This window comes from Trachypithecus francoisi, unplaced genomic scaffold (assembly GCF_009764315.1).
Source record: "Trachypithecus francoisi isolate TF-2019V2 unplaced genomic scaffold, Tfra_2.0 Lachesis_group16, whole genome shotgun sequence".
Classification (NCBI taxonomy): Eukaryota; Metazoa; Chordata; class Mammalia; order Primates; family Cercopithecidae; genus Trachypithecus; species Trachypithecus francoisi.
Genome location: NW_022681461.1, coordinates 88,189,114 through 88,213,573, shown reverse-complemented (window position 1 = coordinate 88,213,573; position 24,460 = coordinate 88,189,114). Strand labels below are relative to the sequence as shown.

General features: G+C 50.6%; 1 protein-coding gene across 2 annotated transcripts in view; it reads right to left on the bottom strand.

Moving 5' to 3' along the window:
* Window positions 1-22,986, bottom strand: part of CORO2A (coronin 2A) — a 68,416-nt gene extending 45,430 nt beyond the window's left edge. Inside the window, exon 1 of one of the 2 annotated variants that reach the window (XM_033238007.1) lies at window positions 22,746-22,986. The gene's annotated coding sequence lies outside the window, so the exon portion shown is untranslated. Of the gene's footprint in view, window positions 1-2,615; window positions 2,943-22,745 lie in introns of those variants that run through there. The other variant, XM_033238008.1, reaches the window with a different exon arrangement.
* Window positions 22,987-24,460: the final 1,474 nt, after the last annotated feature.

The window sequence follows — 24,460 nt, the reverse complement described above, 5'->3', positions numbered from 1 at the left end:
TCCCCTCAAAGCATCATGGTTTTCAAAAGAGAAGGGGAGAAGCAAAAAGAAAATAAAGAAGCATCATTTCCCCAGATAATCCATCTTTGCTCACACCCCCTCCCTCCACCTAGAACTAAGCCAGCCCAGGTAAGTCGCTGGGTGGCTCTTAGCAGGGCTCTTAGAAAGCCCCTTCCTGTCACCCCACCTTCGTGGCCCAGCTCCAACAGAACCACCTCCAGGGAGCCTCCCCAGCTCTCAGACTGAGCAGTCTCTCCATCCCATGCGGTCCCATCCTGACATTTGGGGAGGTAGCCAAAGGCAGGGAAAAAGAAGGCACCAGATTCAAGCCCTGGACCCCTAGTTGTCTCTATGCCGTAGCATTAGAGTATCCTCATATTTTTCTCATAGAATCTAGAAGATTAAATGAGATCATGTACGTAAAAGACCTTGCATTGTCCGGCACAAAGTAGGAGCTCATCTCATGGAAGCGTCCCTCCTCTCCTCCTTTCCTGCCCATTGCGTTTTTTCCTTCTCTTCCTTCCTCTCCCACCAACACACCCACAGGACTGTCAACCCTAGATGGTTCTCCCCTTCTGCTGTGCCCACCTACAGCCCTGTGGGTACCCAGGGGGAGGCCAACCTGACTCCTGGCTTGAGCTTTCACTCACACCAGCAGCTTCTTTCCAATCCCTCCTTGGGTCGCTAGGAGCCAAGGGGCTGGGCCTATCACTGTCATAGCAGGTGTGCTGGTCAGGCTGGAGAATCCTAATTCTTTCATTGTTGTTGTTGTTGTTTTGAAACAGAGTCTTGCTCTGTCACCAGGCTGGAGTGCAATGGCTTGATCTTGGCTCAATGCAACCTCTGCCTCCGGGGTTCAAGTGATTTTCCTGCCTCAGCCCCCCAAGTAGCTGGGATTATAGGCGTGCACCACCATGCCTGGCTAATTTTTGTATTTTGAGTAGAGCAAAGGGGCTTCACCATGTTGGCCAAGCTGATCTTGAACTCCTGACCTCAGGTGATCCGCCTACCTTGGCCTTCCAAAGTGCTGAGATTACAGATGTGAGCCACCGAGCCCAGCCGAGAATCCTAATTCTGACACCAATTCGCTCCATGACCTTGGGCAAATCTCATCCCTTCTCTCGCTTTCTGTTTCTATCCATATAATAGTAACAGCCCTGCCCTGCCCACCTGTTAGGACAGTCTGTGGAGGGCGCTGCAGCCTGTACACGCCAGACACACGCGGGACCACAAGGGCAACAGAGCTGTCCAGCCGTCAGCTGTCCTGAGAAGGTCTTGTCCTGCCTGGACCTTCTGGAGACAGAGCAGAGCTTCTTTCTGTTTAATCCCCCAAATCAAGCCCTGACCAAAACTCCACACAGGTTTATTGCCCCACAATCTCCTTATCTGGGAGTTTCAAGCAACAAGGGTCACTGGGGATTTTCCAAGACACCTCCAGGAGGCTGAAAATCTGATGGCTCCACTTCCTGCTCACTGTCCACTTTCTGGCACAGAGCTTTCGGACCTGTCTTTGGACAGAGAGGGACACTGAGGCTCAGAGAGGAAGAGCGCCTTGCTTCGGGTCCCACAGTCAGCCCGAGGCAGGGCTGAAGCTCGGTAACTCTGGTCCTGGGGTGGGCATCCAACCAGGGGTCCTGCATTCTGTTCTCAGCATGGACCCACAAATCAGCCCTCACTCTGCCTGCCTCAGGGACCTGGGCCCAGAGTCAGTTCAGACGCCATCATTGGTGCCCATTCTGAGCTTGATGCCATGCTGGGCACTGTAGGGGAGATGCATGGACAGACCCAGACAGCGTCAGTTATGGGGGAGCTCAGAGAATGGGGGAGGCCCCCACGTAATCAGCAAGCTCAATTCAGGATCACCAGGGCTAAAGCCAGCGCTGCAAGTTGCAGCAGGGAGATGGAAATCTGGGGAGTTAGGGAGGGTCCCCGGGAGGATATGACTGAGCTGAGCCTTCAAGGTCAAGTAGAGCAAGCCCAGCAGAGGAGGGAAGGGGAGGCACCGGGGTAGAAGGCGCTGTGCTAGGTCACGCCTGGCTGTGGTGTGCGGAGATGGAGCCAGGAGCTTGCTGCGCTGGGGTGGGGAGGCTGGGTGTGAGCAAATGCAGGCCAGTAATGGGGCTGCCGCTGGGAAAGAGGCTGGGGCACAGTGCTGAGGAGGTGGTGCCTGAGACAGTGGGGAGGCATCGAAGTTTGTAACTGGGGGAGTGACATGGTCAGAGCCGAAGTTGACTTAACCCCTGCAATTAGGAAGTTAGGACATTGTGCTTGGGAAACGATTTTCTTTCCTCAACTTTGGGCTGGTATCTAAGGAAGAAATTAGTGGGTTTCATTTTATGTCCAGCTCCAGTGGGCTGGAGGGGTTGCGGAACCCCATGAGGAGGAGGGGCAGAATTCTGAGGCCTTCTGTGCTTGCACTCAAGAGGAAAACGGTGTGACTGCCCTGCGACAAGAGTCCCCAGATACAACTGAGGGCCTGCCTGCTCCTGCAGATACTGGCAGTCCCACATCGCACTTCCGAGCTCAGCCCCACACCCCACTTCTGAGCTCGACCCCATGCCCCACTTCCAAGCTCGGCCCCACAGCGGGAAGGTGATGGGAAGTTACTCTCTCACCTGCTTGTTAACATGGAGATAAATGCCTCTGCTCACCCGTAATCGGTTCCCCAGGCAGAGTCTGCAACAGCTGGCAGGAGAGGATGGCCAGGTACCTCCTCTCTGCCTCCAGCCTCCAGGAGCTCCACCTAAATTGTTTGTTCAGGCTGGGCCTGCAGGCCAGAAAGGCAGGAGGCCAGACTGATTGCCCATCTCAGATTTCCAGTGCCAGCAGTCTGGGTTTATGAGGATGAAAAGAGTGCAGGAAAGATGTCAATGCCCCTGCGGGAAAGGCACTTCTGCCCGCAAGACTGGCTGTGAGGACAGGTGGCCCCATCGCATTTACATGTGTTTGCCTGCTGTGTCACAGCAGAGCATCAGAGGGTGCTCAGAGTCACCTGGAGGGCTGGAAAAAAACAAACCTAGCTGGTGGCTCACACTTGTGACCCAGTACTTTAGGAGGCCGAGGTGGGAGGATCACTTAGGGCCAGGAGTTCCAGACTAGCCTGGGCAACACAGTGATTCTGTCTCTACAAAAAACAAACAAACAAACCAACCCCCATTGTTGGGCCCCACCCTAGAGTTTCTGATTCAGCAGCGTGGGTGAGAGCTGAGAGTCTGCATTTCCAACCAAGTTCCCGGTGACTAGGAAGCCTCTGGCCCAGAGGCCACTCTTTCAGAACTACTGCTGTACAGCCCATTTCTGTGATTCACAACTATTGCTCAGTTTACCCCTCACAACCACCTGGGGGTGCGGAGGATTATCTCCACTTTGTGAGTGTGGCCGGGACACTCGGCAGAGCAGCGGTGTCAGTTTTCTGAGGTTACGCGATTAATAAGCAGCAGGAACTCCTGTCCAAACTCCAAGAGCTCCATGAGCACTCAACCATCCCCCAACTTGGTGGCCACTGCGGCTCTGCTCCTTGGCTTGCTTTCTTAAGTCTTCTTCTCAATATATAAATTGCATGCTCTGAGGCCAGCACTCCAGAACCGGGAGTCCCAGTCCTCTCCGTCCTCCTTCTCGTGGTGCTCCACAGCTGAAACAAAACCCACTTATTGGGTCTGCTGTCCCATAACAGCTTCGCAGCCCAGTACACGTGCTTAAGATACGGGCTTCAGAGTCAGAGAAACGTGGATCCAAATCCAGACTCACTTCCCTTCTCTAAGTCTCGGTACCACATCGCCAGGTTGCTATGAGATGAGCAAGGAGCAGAGCATGTAGCCCTTGGTCCGGGTGCAGTGGCTCACGCCTATAATTCCAGCACTTTGGGAGGCCGAGGCGGGTGGATCACCTGAGGTCGGGAGTTCGAGACTAGCCTGACCAACATGGAGAAACCCCGTCTCTACTAAAAATACAAAATGAGCTGGGCATGGTGGCGCATGCCTGTAATCCCAGTTACTTGGGAGGCTGAGGCAGGAGAATCGCTTGAACCTGGGAGGCAGAGGTTGTGGTGAGCCGAGATTGCATCACTGCACTCCAGCCTGGGCAACAAGAGCGAAACTCTGTCCCCCTGCCTCCACCACCCCTCACCAAAAATTTTTAAAAAAGCGTGTAGCCCTGGCCCATGGTAAAGTTTTCAACAAATGGCAGCAACCAGTGGGCCAAGGCAAGCATTTGAGTAGCTTTCCTAAACCTCTCTGTGCCTCAGTTTCCTAAGCTGTAAACCGGGGTCCATGATGGCACCTACCTTATCAAGGAGTTGTTCATTCATATAAAATGCCTCAGAGCAGTGCTTGACAAGGGCCCAGCCAGGTGTTAGTCTCCTACATGTACGTTCCTGTTTTGTCAAATATATTTCAGTCTGAACATAGGCTCTTCATTGACAGATGTAAATAAAAACATTAAAGAATAGAGTAGGCTACTGTGAAGTCAAAATGTAAAAATCTTGGCAGTGATGGTGATATGGTTTGGCTCTGTGTCCACACCCAAATCTCACCTCGAATTGTAATCCCCTCGTGTGGAGGGAGGGGCCTGGTGAGAGGTGATTGAATCATGGGGGCGGTTTCCCCCAGGTCATTCTCATGTTACTAAGGGAGTTCTCATGAGATCTGATGGTTGAGTTTCCCCTGTGAGTTATCTCTCTCCTGCAGCCCTGTGAAGAAGGTGCCAGCTTCCCCTTCACCTTCCGTCATGATTGTAAGTTTCCTGAGGCTCCCCAGCCATGTGGAACTGTGAGTCAATTAAACCTCTTTCCTTTATAAATTACCCAGTCTCAGGTATGTATGTTGTTATAGCAGTGTGAGAGTGGACTAACACAGATGGCTGCACAATGGGCATGTACATCATGCCATGGAATTTTATACTTAAAAATGGTTAAAATGGTAAACTTTGGTATGTATATATCACCATCATTAAAAAAATAAAGAAAAGAGGACAGCACCTAGCTATCAGCCCACAGCTTTCCTGAACTCCCTGGCAGCTACATCTCTGCTTCCATGTTGATTTCCTCGGAGCTCCTACTTCTTTTAGCCCCTTCCAACCCTTGACCTTAGAGTTGGTCCCTGATGTGACTTCAAAAGCAGGGGGCGGGGTGCGGGATGGCCCTCCCTGTCTGCTTCCCCTTTCACTCCTGGCTATTCAGGGCCATCTCTGCCAGGGGCCCAGCAGAGGGGCTTGGTAGGGTGAAGAGGCCTTGCTATTTCCCCAGACACCAGGAGCCTCCCTGCTTCAGGACATGCCTGGACGATATTTCCCCGGGCCCCTGGCAGAGTCGTGGCTGTGGCTCTTCCCACCAACCTCCCTCCTCCCGGTGAAGGAAGGGCCCCTTGAGGGACCAGGGCCCCCCTAATTAGCACCAACTCCCACTGGGCTTCAGCAGGGAGCCCTGCTCTGTGCAGGGAGGGCACATAGATATTCCAAGGTCAGTGACCTGGTTCCAGTAGGCTCTGCCCCCTTTTGCTGTGTGATGCTGTGAAAGCCTCTCTCTGGGTTCCAGTGTCTCAACCCATTAAATGGGCAGGAGCATCCCTGCCTGTCGCCCTCCGGAGGCTGTAGGGAGGCTCTGAGGGAGAATGGATGCAGAGGGGCTGGTTTATTTATTACACGACACAATCGCATCGAGAGGCAGCAGCACAGTGGCTACTGACATGGTCGGGAACCCGCCTGCCGGGCTCAGACATCAGTCGTACCACACACCAGCTGGGAGACACTGGGCCGGTTATCTACCTCTCTTGGACTTAGGTTTTCTCATCCATAAAATGGGGATGATAACAATAAATGAGTTAATATCTGTCAAGCACTTAGAACCCAGCCTGGCACATGGTAAACTCAAAGTAAGTATCTGTTAAATAACTAAACTCCAAATAAGTAAATAATGGTAACCTTTATTGAGTACTCACTGTGAGCCAGGCACTGTCCTAAGCTATTTACCTGAACTCATGGATTGAAATGAACATTTAATAAAAATGAATATGGGCTTTGAACAGGGCTTACAGATTAAACTATGAAGCACAAAGTGTTCATGGTCCTTTATTTTTCCTCAAAGCAGCAATATCTAAAGATCTAAACATTCAGGGGAGGGGGGAGGGGTGTCACCTGTGCTGGGAAACACCAAAACCCTCTGAACCGAATGAAAGCAGAGAAAGCCTTGTGCCCCTTATCGACCCATGAGTGCTGATGTAGAATCTAAAACTCTTAATTCTTCAATTTTTAGCCAGACCCACTAACTCTCTCCCAAATGATTTTTATTACATCTAGGGGCAAGCACCAAATACAATACCCCAGAATTCTGCTCTTCTTTCTCCAGCACCCCATTTAAAGAGTCTGAGGGTTTTGGCTCGTACCAGTCTAGTGATGGGGAGAAGACATGCTCAACCAGTGGACTTCCTCGCATCTACTGAACAGAAATCTACCATTTTCCCCACTGCCCTATCTGTTCCTGAAGCCCCGCCAGCCACATCCATTGCTTCTGCCCCATGACAGCCTTCCAGAGATCGAAGACCTCTTGACTCAGGTCCCTGGGATGGCTCCACTCAGGGTTGGGGAGTTTCTTGTGTGACTTGGTTTCCCACATCCTCCCCATTTTGGTTGCCCATATGCTCCAAGCTGTCCCTGTCTTCCAGGTCATACTCGAACTCTGCAGATGGGGGCTGAGAACTCCTCAGTAGAGCAGGTCCCCAAAAGGATCCTTGACGTCACATCTCAGAAAAACAGCACTAGCCAGACCCCAAGAGATCATGGGGCACAGAAAGAGGAAACGGAGTCAGCATGCCAAAGGCCACCCACACAGGGCAGAAGCAGGAACAAGATCCAGGTCTCCAGCCTCCCAGTACAAAAGAGTGCGCTAAAACACAGAACAGAGTCCTGTCCTCCTATACCTGGATACAGTACCAAACATTTTTGTTCCTTATCTGTGTTGCTCTAAGTAATAGTGGAAACTCGTCTGTGGAGGGACAAATTCCAAAGATGGTTAGGAAAGAAAGGCCTTATAATTGTGAGCTTAGGGCTCATTGGCCTTATCTAGGCTCTCCTGGACTCACAGCTTTGAAAGCTGAACTGTGTTTCTCCAGAGAGTGCTTTAGGCTGGGAATGATGGCAGACCTTAGGTCTTTTCTGCTAGAAAGGCCGGCAGAGCATCAGCAGCCCCCACGATGCGAGGGGAAAACTGGAGCACATTCACTCCACCCACATTTTCCAAGTGCCCAGCTGGAGACAGCCCTCGTGCTGGGCTCTGTGGACGGAGGTATTCCCATGGGGTCTGGGAATGGGTAGAAAAATAGAGAAATCCTACTCTACCGGAACAATGCTTGATCACAAACGTGGTGGCGTGTCAGAGGTGGCAGGAGCAAGGAGAAGACCAGGAGGTTAGAGCAATGGGCTCCAAACCTTTTTTTTTTTTTGAGATGGAGTCTGGCTCCATCACCCAGGCTGGAGTGCAGTGGCACAATCTTGGCTCACTGTAACCTCTGCTTCCCAGGTTCAAGCGATTCTCCTGCTTCAGTCTCTTGAGAAACTGGGATTACAGGCATGTGCCACCACACTTGACACATTTTTTTTGTATTTTTAATAGTGATGGGGTTTCACCATGTTGGCCTGTCTGGTCTCAAACTCCTGACCTCAGGTGATCTCCAAACTTTTTTGATCATTCACTTCTTCTGCAAGAAAAAAAAAACAAAAAACAAAAAAACAAAAAAACTGAGCTCACACCCCATTATCTTATATTCTATATAAGTAATCATTATCAAACCTCGCAAGACAAAACGTACACTGAGTGAGATTCATCACTAACCAGACTGACTGTAAATACGTATTTCAAAGTGTCCCCTAACATAAACAAACAAACTTGAGCTGACTTCTTGTCAGACTTATTAGCTTGTCACTGTTTTTGTCCTGGGTCTTGTGGCTGATGAAGTGATTGCACTGGAAACCCCAGTGTTAATTCTCTCACTTTTTTTCTCTTTTAAATTTGTTTTTATTAAAAAAATTTTTTTAGAGACAGAGTCTCGCTGTGTCGCCTAGGCTGGAGTGCAGTGGTGCCATCATAGCTTGTTGTCGCCTCCAACTCCCTTGAGGAGGACTCAAGCAATCCTCCTGCTTCAGCCTCCTGAGTCGCTGGGACGACAGGCATGTGCCACCATGCCTGGCTAATTTTTAAACTTTTTCTTGAGACAGGGGTTTGCTATGTTGCCCAGGCTTGTATCACATTCCTAGCCTCAAGCGATCCTCTTGCTTTGGCCTCCCAAATTACCAGGATTACAGGCCGGCACTCAACCTCTTCCATTTCCTTGTCTTCACGTACTAGCATTATTAGCATAGTAAGTAAGCACTACTAACAAGTCACCATTTTTCAGTAGGAATCTTTAAAAACCACGTATCCATTTTGTAAGGGCTAGTTAGCTTAAAGTGGTGAATATAATTTGTAAATCCAATCTGGATTAATTAGTCTGGATTAACCTGGATTAATTAACCAGGTTAATTAATTGGGATAACTTCCAAAAACAGACCAAAGAGTAAGGTCATTACCCTTTCTCAGAGTGTTTCCCCTTCTCTCTGGAGAGTCCTGGATCACATGAGACACGAGGCTGCCTGACACCCCAGCTGAGGAGTGTGTCTCCACCTGGCAAATGTGAGTAAAGCTGAATTTTTTTGTTTTATTTGTTTAGATAATTTTTCCTGCACCCCAATGTGCATCTTGCATAGATCACTTTGGAGGCAATTGGGATAGAAGATGAAGAGAGTCAGAGGTAATTTTTAAGCTCAAAGGATGGCAGAAATGATCTAGTCTACCCTTCACTTTGCCGGTGAGGAAACAAGAGCCTGAGAAGGGATGTGACTTGTCCACGGTCACCTGGCTGGTCAGTGGCAGATCCTGGAGAGAATGCACATCTCTAGACCTTGATGCTACGAATGGCTGCTAAAAGTGGCCACAGTCTAGTTCTTTACTGGTCCTTTTACTTTACTGTGCTTCTCGGTTGGCTTCACTCTGAAGCCTCATTTTCCTCATCTGTAAAATGGAACGAATCAAACCAGCTCTTGGGCTGCTGTTTGAGTGCCTGTAAAGTCTCGCTGACATCTGTGGGCTGGGAAGAAACCCTTCCCTAGGCTCTGGAAGGTCCTACTTGAGTGGCCGAGATCTGGGACTGCTAGAACATGAGGATTCTGCCTCTGCCTACCAGCCACAATAGTGACTCTGCAGGACGCCGAGCCCCTGCTGCCCAGCATTGTGCTGGCCTGGGCCTGGCGTGTTGGTGGGCAGCTGTGGACATCGGTCCTGGGTCTCATGAAGCAATGACCTGCAATCCTGCTCCTATCTCTCATCCTCCCCATCTTCCAGGTCCTTCCTGCCTTCTTCAGGCTGTCCTCATCTCAGATCCCACCTCTCTAAAGCTGAGACCCCACTTGGGCTACTGGTAGGTGGCAGCATCCTCTATTCCAAAACCTTCAATAGCTTCTCAGCTGGGGATTCAAAGCCAAGGTGTGGCCCAGGAGTATAACAAGAAGGGATGTGAGGCAAGCAGGGAAGGGGAAGTGGCAGGGACGAGGGCAGGAGGGAGGTGAGCAGTCGGCCGGGTGCAGACACTCAGGAGGTGCATTTTCAACAGAGAACTTAAAAATAGGCCAGGCATGGTGGCACTTGCCTGTAATCCCAGCACTTTGGGAGGTCGAGGCAAGTGGATCACAAGGTCAGGAGTTCGAGATCAGCCTGGTCAACATGGTGAAACCCCGTCTCTACTAAACATACAAAAATTAGCCAGGTGTGGTGGTGGGCGCCTGTAATGCCAGCTACACAAGAGGCTGAGGCAGGAGAATTGCTTGAACCCAGGAGGCAGAGGTTGCAGTGAGCTGAGATCACGCCACTGCATCCAGCCTGGGTGACAGAGTGAGACTCCATCTCAAACAAAACAAAACAAAACAAAAACAAACAAAAAACTGCCTCAAAGTCTGACATTTTACGATCACAATGTGCCTGCAATTACAAACAACGTCAGGGCCAAAACACTCCTCCCTGACAGGGCAGGCTGCACCTACCTCCCTGCCCTTGGCATCTGGCAAATACCTTACGCTTTGCCTCTTATACTGAGACAAACCAAACCAAACCCCATGTTCATCGCATCCCACATAAGCCTAGTAAGTTTTCCCCTCTCCAGTCCTTGGGTTACATCGTTTCCTTTGCCAGTAATGTCCTATCCACCACTCTGTATGACCAGCTGCTACAAGGCTCAGCTTAGAGAAATGCTCCTTCTTCCAGGAAGTCTTCCTGCAAGCATTCCTATCCATCCCCTCAGAGGCCATGGCTCCCCTCACATCATGTTTTCATCTCCAAAGAAAAACTCAAGAAAGGAACCCACAACACAGAAAACCATACAAGGAGAGTCACTTCTGAGCTGTGTGACCTCAGATCAGTCCCATGGCCTCTTGGAGCCTCAGTTTCACCTCCTTAAAAGAACCATCTCATCTCCAAATACCCTCCTTTCCTTGACCTGCACCATCCCTTCTTTTGACCACACAGTGAACTAACTCTGTCACTGGGTGAACATGCTCCACCCGCTTCCAAAGTTACTAATTCAAGCACCCCTCCTGACTGCACCCTCCCCACCTCCAGCCTCCTGTCACCTGCCAGATGTGACCAGCCCTTTGCCAGTGTCCCCTCTGATGGATCAGTAAAAACAGGTTCAGGCCCGAGGAGAGGGCCCAGGAAGCCACAACCAGAGACACCAGAGACCCCTCTCCAGGATGACACAATGCATCAAGCAATGCCCCGACTCCACCACCACGCTCAGCAACAGCTTTGCTGAAAGGCCAGCTCCAGGGATGGTGTGGGGGCCATGTGATTCCCATGGGCGTGCTGTGGAAGCCCATTTCCTGTCCCCAGTAACCTGGGACATCAGCTCACTCTTACCAACACCCTAAAATGCTTCATCCCACTGACTTTTTTTCACATCATCTGGCAAACCCCAGCACTGGGTAAACCAGGATATCCAAGCTCAGCTGGGAGGAAAACGGTGGACAATAACCAGCCCTGGGCAGAAGGCCCCAGTGCGGTGAAGGCTGCTCCCATGTTGCTTGTGTCCCCCAGCACGACTCTCTCTGCAAGTCAGGCCATGAGAAGGGCACTGCCGGAAAAGCCAGAACCCCCGGGCGCCCATGTGGCCTCCCTTTTCTTGTATCCAACGCCAATCCATCACTAATCCCAGCCTCCTGTCCCACTTCAAATTATCTCTCTCTCTTCTTTTTTTTTTAGAGATGAGGTCTCACTATGTTGCCAGGCTGGTCTGGAACTCCTGGCTTCAAGAAATCCTCATGCCTCGGTCTCCCAAAGTGCTAGGATTATAGGCGTGAGCCACGGTGCCTGGCTCCAAACATCTGTTCAACTTGGTCATTTAGTCTCAGCCACCAACCATCTTGCCCTTGATCTTTTCGAAATACATAAATGTGAGCAGACCATTCGGCGGCCACTGTTCTACTTCCCCAGCCTCACCTTGCCCAGGGATCTGAGCTGCACATGGTGCTTTCAGTTCCTCAAAGGCCTGTTTCCTCCAGCCGGAGAGCTTTTGCAAGGCTGTTTCTCCTGTGCAGCATGCCTCCCTCGCCACCCTCACCTGGTCACCCCCTCCTCATCTTTCAGATCTCAGCTCAATGTCCTTTCCTTAGAACATCCCAACTATCCCCTCGCAGGCCACGGCTCCCCTCGCATCATGTTCTCATCTCCAATGGAAAACTCAAGAAAGGAACCCACAACACAGAAAACCATAAAAGGAGAGTCACTTCTGAGCTGTGTGACCTCAGACAAGTCCTATGGCCTCTCTGAGCCTCAGTTTCACCTCCTTAAAAGAGCCATCTCATCTCCAAATACCCTCCTTTCCTTGACCTGCACCATCTGTGCCCTGGACTGCAGCCTTCTTCAGTGACCCTGGACTCAGCACATTCTCTACTCTGCATGCCCTTCACTCCTCTCTCCTCCTCCAGGTTCTGTGGGACTCTACGATTACTGTCCATCTCCCGTTTGGTCTGTGAGCCCTCAAAGACGGACCTATGTCTGTTTTGCTGTGCTCGGTATCTCTAATGCTTTACATACAGAGAGTAATCAATTGTGAACAAAGGTCCTAGTCAAAAAATTACATTGAAAGATAACTTTTTAGGGAACGAATGAATGGGTCAGTCTGGGCGAGGCTCCAGGATGATCTGTGTGGGGCAGATATCTCTACAGCCTTTCTCCAGGGCAGGCCACACAGGCCGAGCCACTCCTGGAATGGTTTCAACAAGGATGAGGCTAGTGACCCTGCCAGCAAGCTCTCAAAGCTCCTTCCTGTTCATTATTTCCCCAGCCCTCCTCCACACTACCCACCCCCATTACTCAGAGTACCAGGTTTTTAATGACCAGGCCACTGGAACATTTCTGAGCTGGCAGTGTGGAGATTCTGTTCTTCCTAAGGGCCAGGACCCAGGAGCCTTTTCTTTGTGGGGTTGGATGAGGAAAAATAAGTGGAATCTAATTAGACCAGGTTCAAAGCTCAGCTTTGCCTCTTGCTGGCTCTGTGACCTTGCAAATTTACTCAACCTCTCTGGGCTCCTGCCTCCTTATTTGTAAAAAGAGGACAAGACTATCTAGCCACAATGCGATGGTGAAGATGCAATGAGTCAATATACGCTAAGAGTCTCACTGGGGGCCTGCCACATGTCACATAATTCCAAGACAGTTGTTTACATTTTAACATCTCTGAAACTGGGATGCAACTTACAATAATAGTTTCTGTTGCTTTTTCTTTCTTAATGGATTATAAAATAAGGGTACATCTCACAACAGATAAGCCCTGCTTTGAATGAAATACCACAGTAGCTTAGATTCTTTACTTCCCTTGCAAAGAGGCTGGAACACCTGTGAGATAGGACCAAAGACCAAGAACACAAATCGTTAAGGGACAAGGGTCTGTTGAGGCCTAGCATTCACCCTGGATCTCCAAAGCTTCAGGCTCAGGCCCTGGCCTGGCGCCCCTCTGGATCCATCTCAGTTGTCCTAGTGTTGCTCAGAAAGTGGCCCAAACTTCAGCAGGACCCTCACCTCTGCCTCTGACCCTCTGTTGCTACTGATGTGGTCGGTTCCACAGTTGGACAGTTTGGTCACAATGCTACTGTGCTTGTAGCCACCCAAAGCCCTAAGTCTTTGTCCCAAGAAAAGAGTCCTAGCTCCCACCTTCAGAAACCACCACAGACGTCTCCTCCAGTGTGACTCCATCAAGCCATCCCTGGACTCTGCTCCCAACTGTTCCAAAGGCCAGCACTGGGGATGTCATCCAGGCCTCACCAAAGTCCTTATGCTGTGAGTGCTGCCTTCATCCCTGCAGCCTGGTGATGTCAGACCGGCCTGATTATTTTATCATCTAAATATCATTATAACTTACATTGCTTACATAGTCGGCCCTCTGTATCTGTGGGTCCTGCATCTGTAGATTCAACCAACCTCAGATGGAAAATATGCGAAAAAATTAAACAAAAATAACAATACAACAACTAAAAAATACAAATTTAAAAATACAGTATAACAGGCCAGGCATGGTGGCTTACACCTGTAATCCCAGTATTTTGGGAGGCTGAAGCAGGCAGATTACTTGAGATCAAGAGTTCGAGACCAGCCTGGCTAACATAGCGAAACCCCATCTCTACTAAAAATGCAAAAAATGAGCTGGGCATGGTGGTGCATGCCTGTGATTCCAGCTACTTGGGAGACTGAGGCACAAGAATCGCTTAAACCCGGGAGGCAGAGTTTGCAGTGAGCCAAGATTGCACCACTACATTTCAGCCGGGGTGACAGAGCAAGACTCTGTCTTAAAAATATGTATATACAGTATAACAACTAGTTACATAGCATTTACATTGTGTTAGGCTTTGTAAGTGATCTATAGATGACTTAAAGTATACAGGAGGGTGTGTGTAGGTTACATGCAAATACTACATTATTTTATATCAGGGATTTTAATATCCACAGATTTTGATATCCTTGGGTGTCCTGGAAGCTGAATATTTGGGAATGACTGTACACATATCACCAAAATCTTTACATAAATAAATTATCTATCATGTATAACATTTTATTTTATTTTATTTATTTTATTTATTAGAGGCAATGTCTTACTTTTTTGCCCAGGCTGGTCTCAAACTCCTGGCTTCCCAAAGTGCTGGGATTACCAGGAGGAGCCACCATGCCCAGCCAAAACATTTTAAATGTAGAAAAGACCAAAGAAAACAAAATTCTACCACCTAGTGATAATTAGCTTGATGTCTGTCTGTCTGAATATTTTGCTATGTCTGCATGCTGGGGAAAGATTCTTTTCTCATATTCAAACCCAAACAGGCTCATTCCACACATACTACTCTTTCTCTTACCATGACATGGTGGCCCTCTCTCTAAACAGACTGGTTCCTTCATGGCGGCCCCACGGTGCTCCAGTCCTCTATCCCTACCCCTAGCAGGTCCCAGGCCTCTACAGGGATGTAGTGCTTTGGGTCTGACGTTGTTCCTCCTCATCCTCAGAATGAGGCTGTGATCCGCGATGCGGTCATGGCTGCCTTCAGGGATCCCACCAAACAAAGCCGTACCCAGGCACAGAAATACTCCAGAACTCTTAAATCAAGGGGTGTGTTTAATGGTGGCTGCCTGTCTCGTCCGATTTGATTGTAGCCCTTTCAAAACCAACTGGAAGTTCTCCCAGCCCCAGATGCTGGCCTGGTATTTCCCTAAACCCTAGGGGCCCCAGAAATCACAATAAATAATGAATAGGTAGGTACCTGGCATTTTGTAGTTCATAAAGTGCCTCCTTACTTTTATCCAATTCATAGCCTTACAACAAGCCTATAAATTAGGCAGAGCAGGTATTTATTATCCCCATTTTATAAATGAAGAAACTGACACTTGGAGAAGTGAAGTGACTGACCCAATATCTTCCCTTATTTTTCTACCCTTCATAGTCTGGCCATCTCCAAATCCCACTAACAACCCAGCTCAGGCATCAGCTCCTCTAGGGAGGCTTCCCCGACCCCCTACTTCCACCCTAGGCTGGGTTAGGTGCCCCTCCTGGAGGCCCCACAGCTCCTGGGCTTCCCTATGATAACCGTAGTGCTCCTGCCAGTCTATGGGCCCTCGCAGCTGTGATGGGTCTAGCTTGTCTACACTCACACTCCCCAAGCATTAGAAAAACATCAATAGATGGTTGCTGGGGTGAAGATCATTTCAATGACTAAGGCAGGAATTATTCTCCCCCTTTCACAGATGAGGACACTGAGTCATAAAGAAGGGTGAAGACTTGCCTAAGAAACATGTTAGTAGCGGGGTCACCTCTCCTTCCTTAGAGGCCTGGGTTCTTTTGCTCCACTGTATCCCTTGTTGTCTGCAATCTTAGACTCCAAACCATTGCTGGAGGCTAGTTTCTGATTTCTCGGGCAGGTCTACCTGGTCAGCCAGGTGTGAAAGGGAGGCTGGCAGGAGGGAGGCTCTGTCTGCAGTGGGCTCAATTCTTCAGCCTGGGCCAACACCCTGGTGCAGCCTTAGGAACAGCCACAGGAGTTGCCCAGTTATTGAGCACGCCATGGACCACACCCTGTGCAAGAACTTCCTTTGCACTTCTTACTTCATCCTGTGGCTGGGGCCATTATGATGCCATTTTGCAGATGAGCCAGGAAAGACCCTGGCCTAAGGCCACTCAGTGTCTGAGATGGGGCTAGAAGCCAGGGCTGCATCCCTGGCAGCAGGCAGCCCCAGGAGTTTGCTGGCACCAGAGCCAGAAATAAATGCACAGTCAGAGTATAGGAGACAACTCTCAGAGGGCCTGCAATGTGGGCAAAACCCCAAACTCACCTCCCACCCAGGGCTGGCTGGAGGGACAAGACTCTTGGGCCCAGGGAACACATGCTTGCCCTGGTAGTCCCCTGCACTGCCTGTGGACAGGGACATGCCATTTGTCAGACCCCTGCAAACTCCAGGCTCAAGGCCAGGCTAGAAGCAGCTGTCATATCAACCCTGCACAAATGCTCAGCTCCCAATTTCTTATTTGAATGAGACTTCACATATCTGCTCCTGACTGGCTGACAGATGCTGAGCAAGGCCCCATCTCTCCGTTGGGCCTCACTTTACCTATCTGTGAAATGATGCCATGAGTGGGGTGGCTGGGCGGGAAGGGGCTAGGTTTGGGGGATGGAATCTTAATGGAACCCACCAACTCTGACATTCCCAGGATTGACTATAGGCAGCAGGGGATGGTGATTAAGACCCTGGATGCTGGAGGCACATGACATGGATTGAATGTATGATCCTGGGCTAGCTACCCAACTTCCCTGGGCCTCAGTGTTCTCATCTATAAAATGGGAATGATAGTAGAAAAAAGACAGAAAGTAAATGTTTATATTGATTATGTGGGATGAGAAGAAGAGAAGATATGGTAATTTATTTTGTCTGTTTTCCTGCCTTTTTCTAAAATTCTCCATTATCAAGTGTTTATACTTTTAAAAATGTATATTCTTTGTAAATTAACTTTATGAGATATAATTTACATATAATATATCCATTTTAAAATGGGAGAAATAATAAGTAACAGTATCTACCGTATAGGTTGTTATGGGGATTGGGTTAATGTACATAAAATATCAGATGGTGGTAAGAAGTGCTAATAAGTGTTTGTTAAATAAATAAGCCCAGGGCCAGCCTGGCTACCTCCTCATCCTCCTCCTGCTCACCTGGCCTGGACCCCAACCTCTCCCCTAGCACTGAGTTCACTGCCCAGGTCCCAGCGCAGCACTCCAGACCTGGACTATTTCTACAGCCGTCTCTCTGCACCTGTCTCCGTCCATTGCTGCTGCTACAACAAAATACCATAAATTGGGTGCTTTGGCCGGGCGCGGTGGCTCATGCCTGTAATCCCACTTTGGGAGGCCGAGTAGGGCAGATCACAAGGTCAGGAGATCGGCACCATCCTGGCTAACATCGTGAAACTCCATCTCTACTAAAAATACAAAAGCAAAATTAGCTGGGTGTGGTGGTGAGTGCCTGTATCCCAGCTACTGGGGAGGCTGAGGCGGGAGAATGGCATGAACCTGGGAGGTGGAGCTTGCAGTGAGCCGAGATCCTGCCACTGCACTCCAGCCGGGGTGACAGAGCGAGACTCTATCTCAAAAAAAAAACAAAAAAAAGAGCCAGTCATGATGGCGGATGCCTGTAATCCCAGCTACTCAGGAGGGTAAAACAGGAGAATCGCTTGAACCTGGGAGACGGTGGTTGCAGTGAGCAGAGATTGCGCTACTGCACTCCAGCCTGGGCGACTGGGGGAAACTCCATCTCACAAAAAAAAAAAAAAAAAAAAAAAAAAAAAAATGGGTGCTTTATTAACAACAGAAATGTATTTCTCACGGTTCTGGAGGATGGAAGTCCAAGACTAAGACAGCAGATTTGGAGTCTGGTGAGGGCCCACTTCCTGGGTCATAGAACAGCGCCTTCTTATTGAGTCCTCATGTGGTGGAGGGGGTGAGGGTCTCTCTGGGGCCTCTTTCATAAGAAAACCAATCCCATTATGAGGGCTCTGCCTTCCTGACCTAATTCCCTCCCAAAAGCCCCACCTCCTAATACCGTCACCTTACAGGGTAAGATTTCAACATATGAGCTTTGGAGGAACATAAATATTCAGACCATGGCAATCTCACAGGAATCACACCAATATTCAAATCTGGCCATGTTCCTACCTAATTCAAAAGCCTTCCATGGCTCCCCGCTGACCCTGGCTCAAAGTCCTAGATTCTCCATGAGACACAGTTTCAATAAGCCACGTAACTTTTCTGTATCTTTGTTTTCTTAACTGGAAAAGAGGGATAAAAAGAGTAGCTCCCTCATACACTCGCAGGATTCCATCGTGAGCATGGTGGGGTACACAGTCTAGCCCAGAGCCTGCCTGTTCCTCTCTTCCTCTTCTCTTACCATCAGTCCGTTCCAGCTCGCGCTTTTCTGAACACGCCAGGCATGGTCCTGCCTCAGGGCTTTTGCCCCAGCTGTTTCCTGCACCTGAATGGCTGTTTCCCCAGCAATGAGCCTGACTCACCCCTCTCTTCCTTCAAGCCTTTGCCTAAAAATCACCTTCTCAATGAGGCCCCCAGCCCACCCTCATTAAAACTGCAACCCCTCTTCCCATCACCCTCGCATACCCTAACCCCTCCTATATTTGCTCCATCTCATTTATCATTGATTTTATTTATCACCTATTCATCTGTTTTACTTATTGTTTTTCATTTGCCTTTCCCTGCATCTGATTGTAAGTTCTTTGGGGGAAGATCTTTCTGGTCTATTTTGTTTAATGTTAGCACCTTCCCCCTTTCCCCAGCACTTAGAAAATACCTAGTACAGGTTGGGTGTGGTGGCTTACGCCTGTAATACCAACACTTTGGGAGGCCGGGATGGTCGGATCACTTGAGGTCAGGAGTTCCAGTCCAGCCTGGCCAACATGGCGAAGCACCGTCTCTACTGAAAATACAAAAATTAGCTGGCATGGTGGCACGTACTTGTAATCCCAGCTACTCAGGAGGTTGAGGCATGAGAATCACTTGAACCCAGAAGGCAGAGGCAGAGATTGCCGTGAGCTGAGATCATGCCACTGCACTTCAGCCTGGGCAACAAAGCGAGACTCTGTCTCAAAAAAAACAAAAACAAAAACAAAAAACCTAGTACAATGTAGGTGTTTAATAAATACTGGCTGAATGACCAAACAAATGAATGAACATAAAGCACTTAGGACAAAATTAGGCTGGTGGTAAGTACTCAACGAATGTTAGCTATTATTATTACTATTAGTGATTCTTCAAAGTAAGGCTCCCATGTCCCTCCTCCTTGACTTCTTCAAGCTCATAATCACACCTTCCTTGTCCCCACCACACCCTGCCTATCTCTCAATTATAGTAAGGAGCACACCACTCTTTAAATGCCTGTATATCTTTTTCCATTTAGGCTGAACCAAATGAAATTGCCATTTCTTGTAAGTCAAAACAAGTCACATACTGGCCATTTCATGTGGTTTAACCTAGTAAGTTTCCCATAGCAGCCTGCAGACCCCCAGGAGGCACAGTTTGCCCACAGAAGCAAAGTCACTTACTTCTGCCCCTTCAGACCAGGTGTGATTGCAAAGCACGTCCAATCTGTTCTGAAGGAGGCAAGGCACGGATTATAGACTTACAATACAAGAAGATTCTGCTCAATTATTTTCTGGACCTCCTCAGATTTAATAGAGAAGAAAAACACACCAACTTGTAAAACAATCCAGCTTCTGGTCATTTTGAAATAGCAGAGATTGGCCGGGCGCGGTGGCTCAAGCCTGTAATCCCAGCACTTTGGGAGGCCGAGATGGGCGGATCAAGAGGTCAGGAGATCGAGACTATCCTGGCTAACACGGTGAAACCCCGTCTCTACTAAAAAATACAAAAAACTAGCCGGGCGAGGTGGCGGGCGCCTGTAGTCCCAGCTACTTGGGAGGCTGAGGCAGGAGAAGGGCGTAAACCCGGGAGGCAGAGCATGCAGTGAGCTGAGATCTGGCCACTGCACTCCAGCCTGGGTGACAGAGCAAGACTCCGTCTCAAAAAAAAAAAAAAAAAAGAAATAGCAGAGATTTAAGGCTGAAACCCCTCGGTGGGGAGCTAGCTGCCTGCCTCTAAGGAGATTCAATTAACGGATCTCCTTCCAATCTTGGCTTGGCTACTGAGATCTGTTCACTCTAAGAGGTTGGCTGTCAGAGCTCAAACAAATTCAGCAACTGCTGAGTCTACCCCCCTTTCACAGATGGGGAAAGTGAGGTCCAGAGAGGGGAACGGATTGGCCCAAGGTAGGGCAGAGGAACACTTCATCCTGGAATCTATGTCTGCTGACTTTAGTCTCATGGTCTTTCTTCTGGATTAAACTGTTTCTATGCTGGCCAGACTCCGGTACTGTAAGCTTCAGTGCCACTATTTTTTAAGTTGTATTTGTCAAATGAAATGTTTATTAAGCCTCAGATAAAACACTGAACACTTTTTCACTACATGGCAACTTCTTTATTTTATTTTTTTTTTGAGATGTTTCGCTCTGTCACGCAGGCTGGAGTGCAGTGGCGCAATCACGGTTCACTGCAACCTCTGCCTCCCGGGTTCAAGTGATTCTCCTGCCTCAGCCTCCCGAGTAGCTGGGATTACAGGCATGTGCCACCACCTGGCTAATTTTTATATTTTCAGTAGAGACAGGGTTTCATCATGTTGCCCAGGGTGGTCTCGAATTCCTGACCTCAGGTGATCCGCCCACCTTGGCCTCCTAAAGTGCTGGGATTACAGGTATGAGCCACTGCGACCGGCCAGAAGACAACTTCTTACAAATAACAGCACTACATATGTCTCTCTCTATAGGTACTTCCTTAGGATAAAGCCCTCAAAGTAGCTGGCTAAAGGCAAAGGGCAAGTAGGGTCATTTTCATGACAACAGGCTGCCAGATTGCTCTGCAAAATTAAATGCCACAGGCAAATCCCTACAGCCTTGCCAGCACAGAGTTTCATCCTTTTATTTTTATTTTTCCTAATTTTACAGGAATAAATACAGACTCCTTTCATTTATTAAATGTTATGTGTTTTCTGGGGGAAAAAAAGGCACTCCAATCTTGGAATCAGGATCCCTGGGCTCGGTTGCTGGTTTGCTGTGTGACCTTTGCCCAGTCACATCCCCTCTGGGGACAGGGGATGCCTATCTGTAAAATGAGGGGGTTGAATGAGATGATGTCTTAAGGCTCCTTTCAGCTCAGACATTCCATAATTTCATGGTGCACTTAAAAATTATTAGCAATTAAAGTCATAGCATGACTTTTTAATAACCCGAATCTGCCATGCTCCTAAATCAGGCTAAAAAGGCTTGAACTAGGCAAGCAGGAAAACAGGGCCCAGATTATACATGTGTCGAGATGACAGGAGACCCAAGTAGCACTTAAGCCTGTGCCTCGGAGCTGGGCTCATGGGCCAGCACATATACTTTGCCTGCTTTTACGAGGGGATAATAATACTCATTTGTGGTCCAGCTCCCAGTCCTGTGCAGCTCCACCATGGCCGCAGGGCAAGGTCATAGGCACTACTTCAGCCCTAGAATTCCACAAACTTTCAGTCCGAGGTAGCTCACCCCAGGTTCTGCTTGAATACCTGTGATGACAAAGAGCTCACTACCTGTCCAGGGGCCTCCTGTCCTCTTTTGGCTGTAAGAAAGTCCCTGGGTGCGGGGCAGGTCATGAAGGGGATAAGAAAGTCCAGAAGGCTGAGAAGTGATTCTTAGAAACCGCTCCCTCAAACAGGGCAGGCATCAGGGAGGTGGAGAGGAGGCCACATGGGGCAGGAAAGGCCTGCAGAGGGGCTCCAGCTTTCCTCACTCCAGACCTCTCAGAAGGTCCCCAGGAGGGGCAGGAAGCTGGGGAGACACATTCCAGTTCTGACACACACGTGGGTTCTGAACAAGCCCCAGGAAAGCGGAGGTCCCACAGTCTGCTCTGGGGCAGACACCTCAGCTCCCTCTTCTTGCCTTGGCTCCCTGGGCTTTGATGGGAGAAACTGCTGGGGCTGGAGGTGAGCACACTTATGGGACCTGATCACTGCTCCAGGGTGAGGGAGGAAGGGTCAGAGGTTGTTTGTGTGTTCAGAGCAGGACCAGCAGGAGAGGCAGTGACTGGGTAGCAGATTCCAGCCTGGTTTACAACTAATGAGATCCCCATCACAAGGAGTGTACAAGGGGGCAGCAAGACCTTCCAGAGGGGATCTTACAGAGGGGCTGGGCCAGATGCCATAGGTCTTCTTTACCTAGGGAGCCTGGACCACAGTCCCTCAGACCTGTGCTCTGTCCCATCCCTTAATGCCACGCAGACACAGCCCCTTGGCACTGTTATCCCTCTGAGGTCCAGGCGTGGCCGCCAGTCAACCCTTGTCACACCAGCTAGTGTGTGTCACACCTTATCACACACTAGCTCTGGGACACAGAGCTAAGCACCAGCACCTGGCTCGGGTGGGGAAGGGGAAGGAGCTGTCCTGTACCACTCTGTAAATCGAGGTGCCTACATGGGGCTGGTCCACGCCGTCGTGCCGCCAGGAGTCCAGCCACCTCCAACCTAGGGCTCCTCCAGCCCCAGACGAGTAAACCCTCTTGGCAGGCCGGCTGATGCCCCACCTGCACGCCCAGGCCGGCTTGGCGGGGACCCGGGGATGCCCCCCGCCCCACCGTTTCCTGTACCAGGAAGCTGAGGCCCAGCAGGTAACGCAGCCAAGAGGGGGAGGGTCCCGACAAGAGTCCCATGGAGCACCCGGGCCACAGCAGGGGCCTGTCGGGACCGGCTGGCCGCGCCCAGAGTGAGCTTCCCTCACCGCGGGCCGGAGGGGTGGGCGGTGCAGACAGTACTCATGCGGGCAGTGAGCCGTCGGGAGCCCGGACCTCGGGGCGGCCCCTCCCAACAACCCCGCGAGAAGAGGGCCACCAATGAGCCCGCTATCCTGACGGGGAAACTGAGGCCTGACGAGGAGCAGTGCTTTGTGCAAGGTCACGCAAAGGGGCTGAAAGCCAGGTCCCCCGCGCGCCGAGTCCCGCATCCCTCCCTCTCCGAGAGCTGCAGCCGCGGGGGGCTCAGCGCGCACGTCCCGCCCGACGCCCCCATAAAGCAGACCAGGAAGGCACGGCCGGCGGCACGGGGCCGCCCTACCTTGATGACGGCCGCGCAGGTGGTGGTGGCGGTGGCGGTGGCGGCGTCCAGCTCCGGCTCCGCGCTCCTCGCCGCCCGCCGACTCCCGGCGCCCAGAGCCGCCGCCGCCTCCCTCTGCAGCCCGGCGGGCGGGGCTGGAGGGCGGGGCGGGGGCCCGGCCAAAGGTCCGCCCTCTCGCCCGCCCCGCGGGTCCGCCCTGGCCACCCCTTTCGGCCCCCACGACCCCAACCGCGCTCCTGGCTTCCCGGGGCGGGTCTCGGGGCGCGCACACGTGCTGGGAACAGGCGCGCACACGTCGCAGTGATTGGGGCGGGCTGCTGGCCACCAGGCGGAGGCTGGGGACAAGCAGAGCCGCCGGCCCCACGTCCCGCCGTGCCCTCTCTGCGTGGTGTGGGATGAGGAACCTGACCTCCGGGAGCCTCAGTTTCCCCTGTGGTGAAATGGAGACAATAACCGCGTCGGCCTCTTAAGGCTGTTTGAGCCCTGGATGTGACAATCCCTGACAGGTACAGTGGGCGCGCAGAGCCCGACCGGGGAGGCTTCCCAGTCCGCAGGGAGGAGAGGAGCCGGGAGCGCCGCTGGGAGCAGAGGAGGACGCCCTTCCTTCTCTCGGGACCAGCGGGGGCGCTGCTTTCCCAGCCTCGCCGGCTGGGGAGCCCTGAGGACACTAGACAATGGGGAGGCCCTACCTTTGGGTACCACCCCCACCGAACACTACTGAGCTACGCACTGCTCTAAGCGCCTTCTGTGCATTACCTCCATTCACTGTCACACAGGCCTATGAGATTGATACCATTACTCACCTATTTGACACAAAAGAAAGCTGCGGCACACAGAGGTTAAGTACCTAGGTTAAGATCACACGGCTAGTCATGCAACCCCAGGCAGTATGGCTCCCAGGGCTGCTAAGCTAACAGCCACTCTACCACACCACGTCTCCGAAGAGCTCTTGGTTTTGTTCAGTAAAGACCATTATCTTGAGGGCCTTGAACTGCTCCGTGGCACATAGTAGGCACTCAATATATAGCTGTGGAGTGGATAACAGTACACTATTACTACTTTACATATCTGTATCATGTCTTCTAAGCCTACCAACCCCTTTATTTAGCCACTATTATTACCTCCATTTTACAGATAAGAAAATTGAGGCTTGGAGTGGCAAGGTACTTGGGGAGCTCTTGATTCTCTCCTTAGAATGTGACTCAGCTTTCATAGTCCACTGCACCACTCCCCTGCCCAGAGATGGACGGGCTCCCTGCCTACTACCCAAAGCCCAGTGTACAGTATGGTCCTGAAAACCCTCAGCCTACAGCTCTGATTCAGGCCTTCTGGAGCTGGACTGCCCAGCAGGCAGACTGAACGCATGCTTCCGGTGTTAGCATGCAAGAGTTGGGTATCTAAACTTTCAAAGAAGCATATGGATGGCTGGGCACGGTGGCTCATGCCTGTAATCCCAGCACTTTGGGAGGCCAAGGCAGGTGGATTGCTTGAGATCAGGAGTTCAAGACCAGCCCGGCCACCATGGTGAAAACCTATCTCTAGTAAAAATACAAAAATTAGCCGGGTGTGGTGGCATGCGCCTGTATTTCCAGCTACTTGGGAGGCTGAGGCAGGAGAATCACTTGAACCTGGGAGGTGGAGGTTGCAGCGAGCCGAGATGCAGGATTGCACACATGGGGAAACTGAGGCCACAGTGGGCATGACCTACCCAGGAT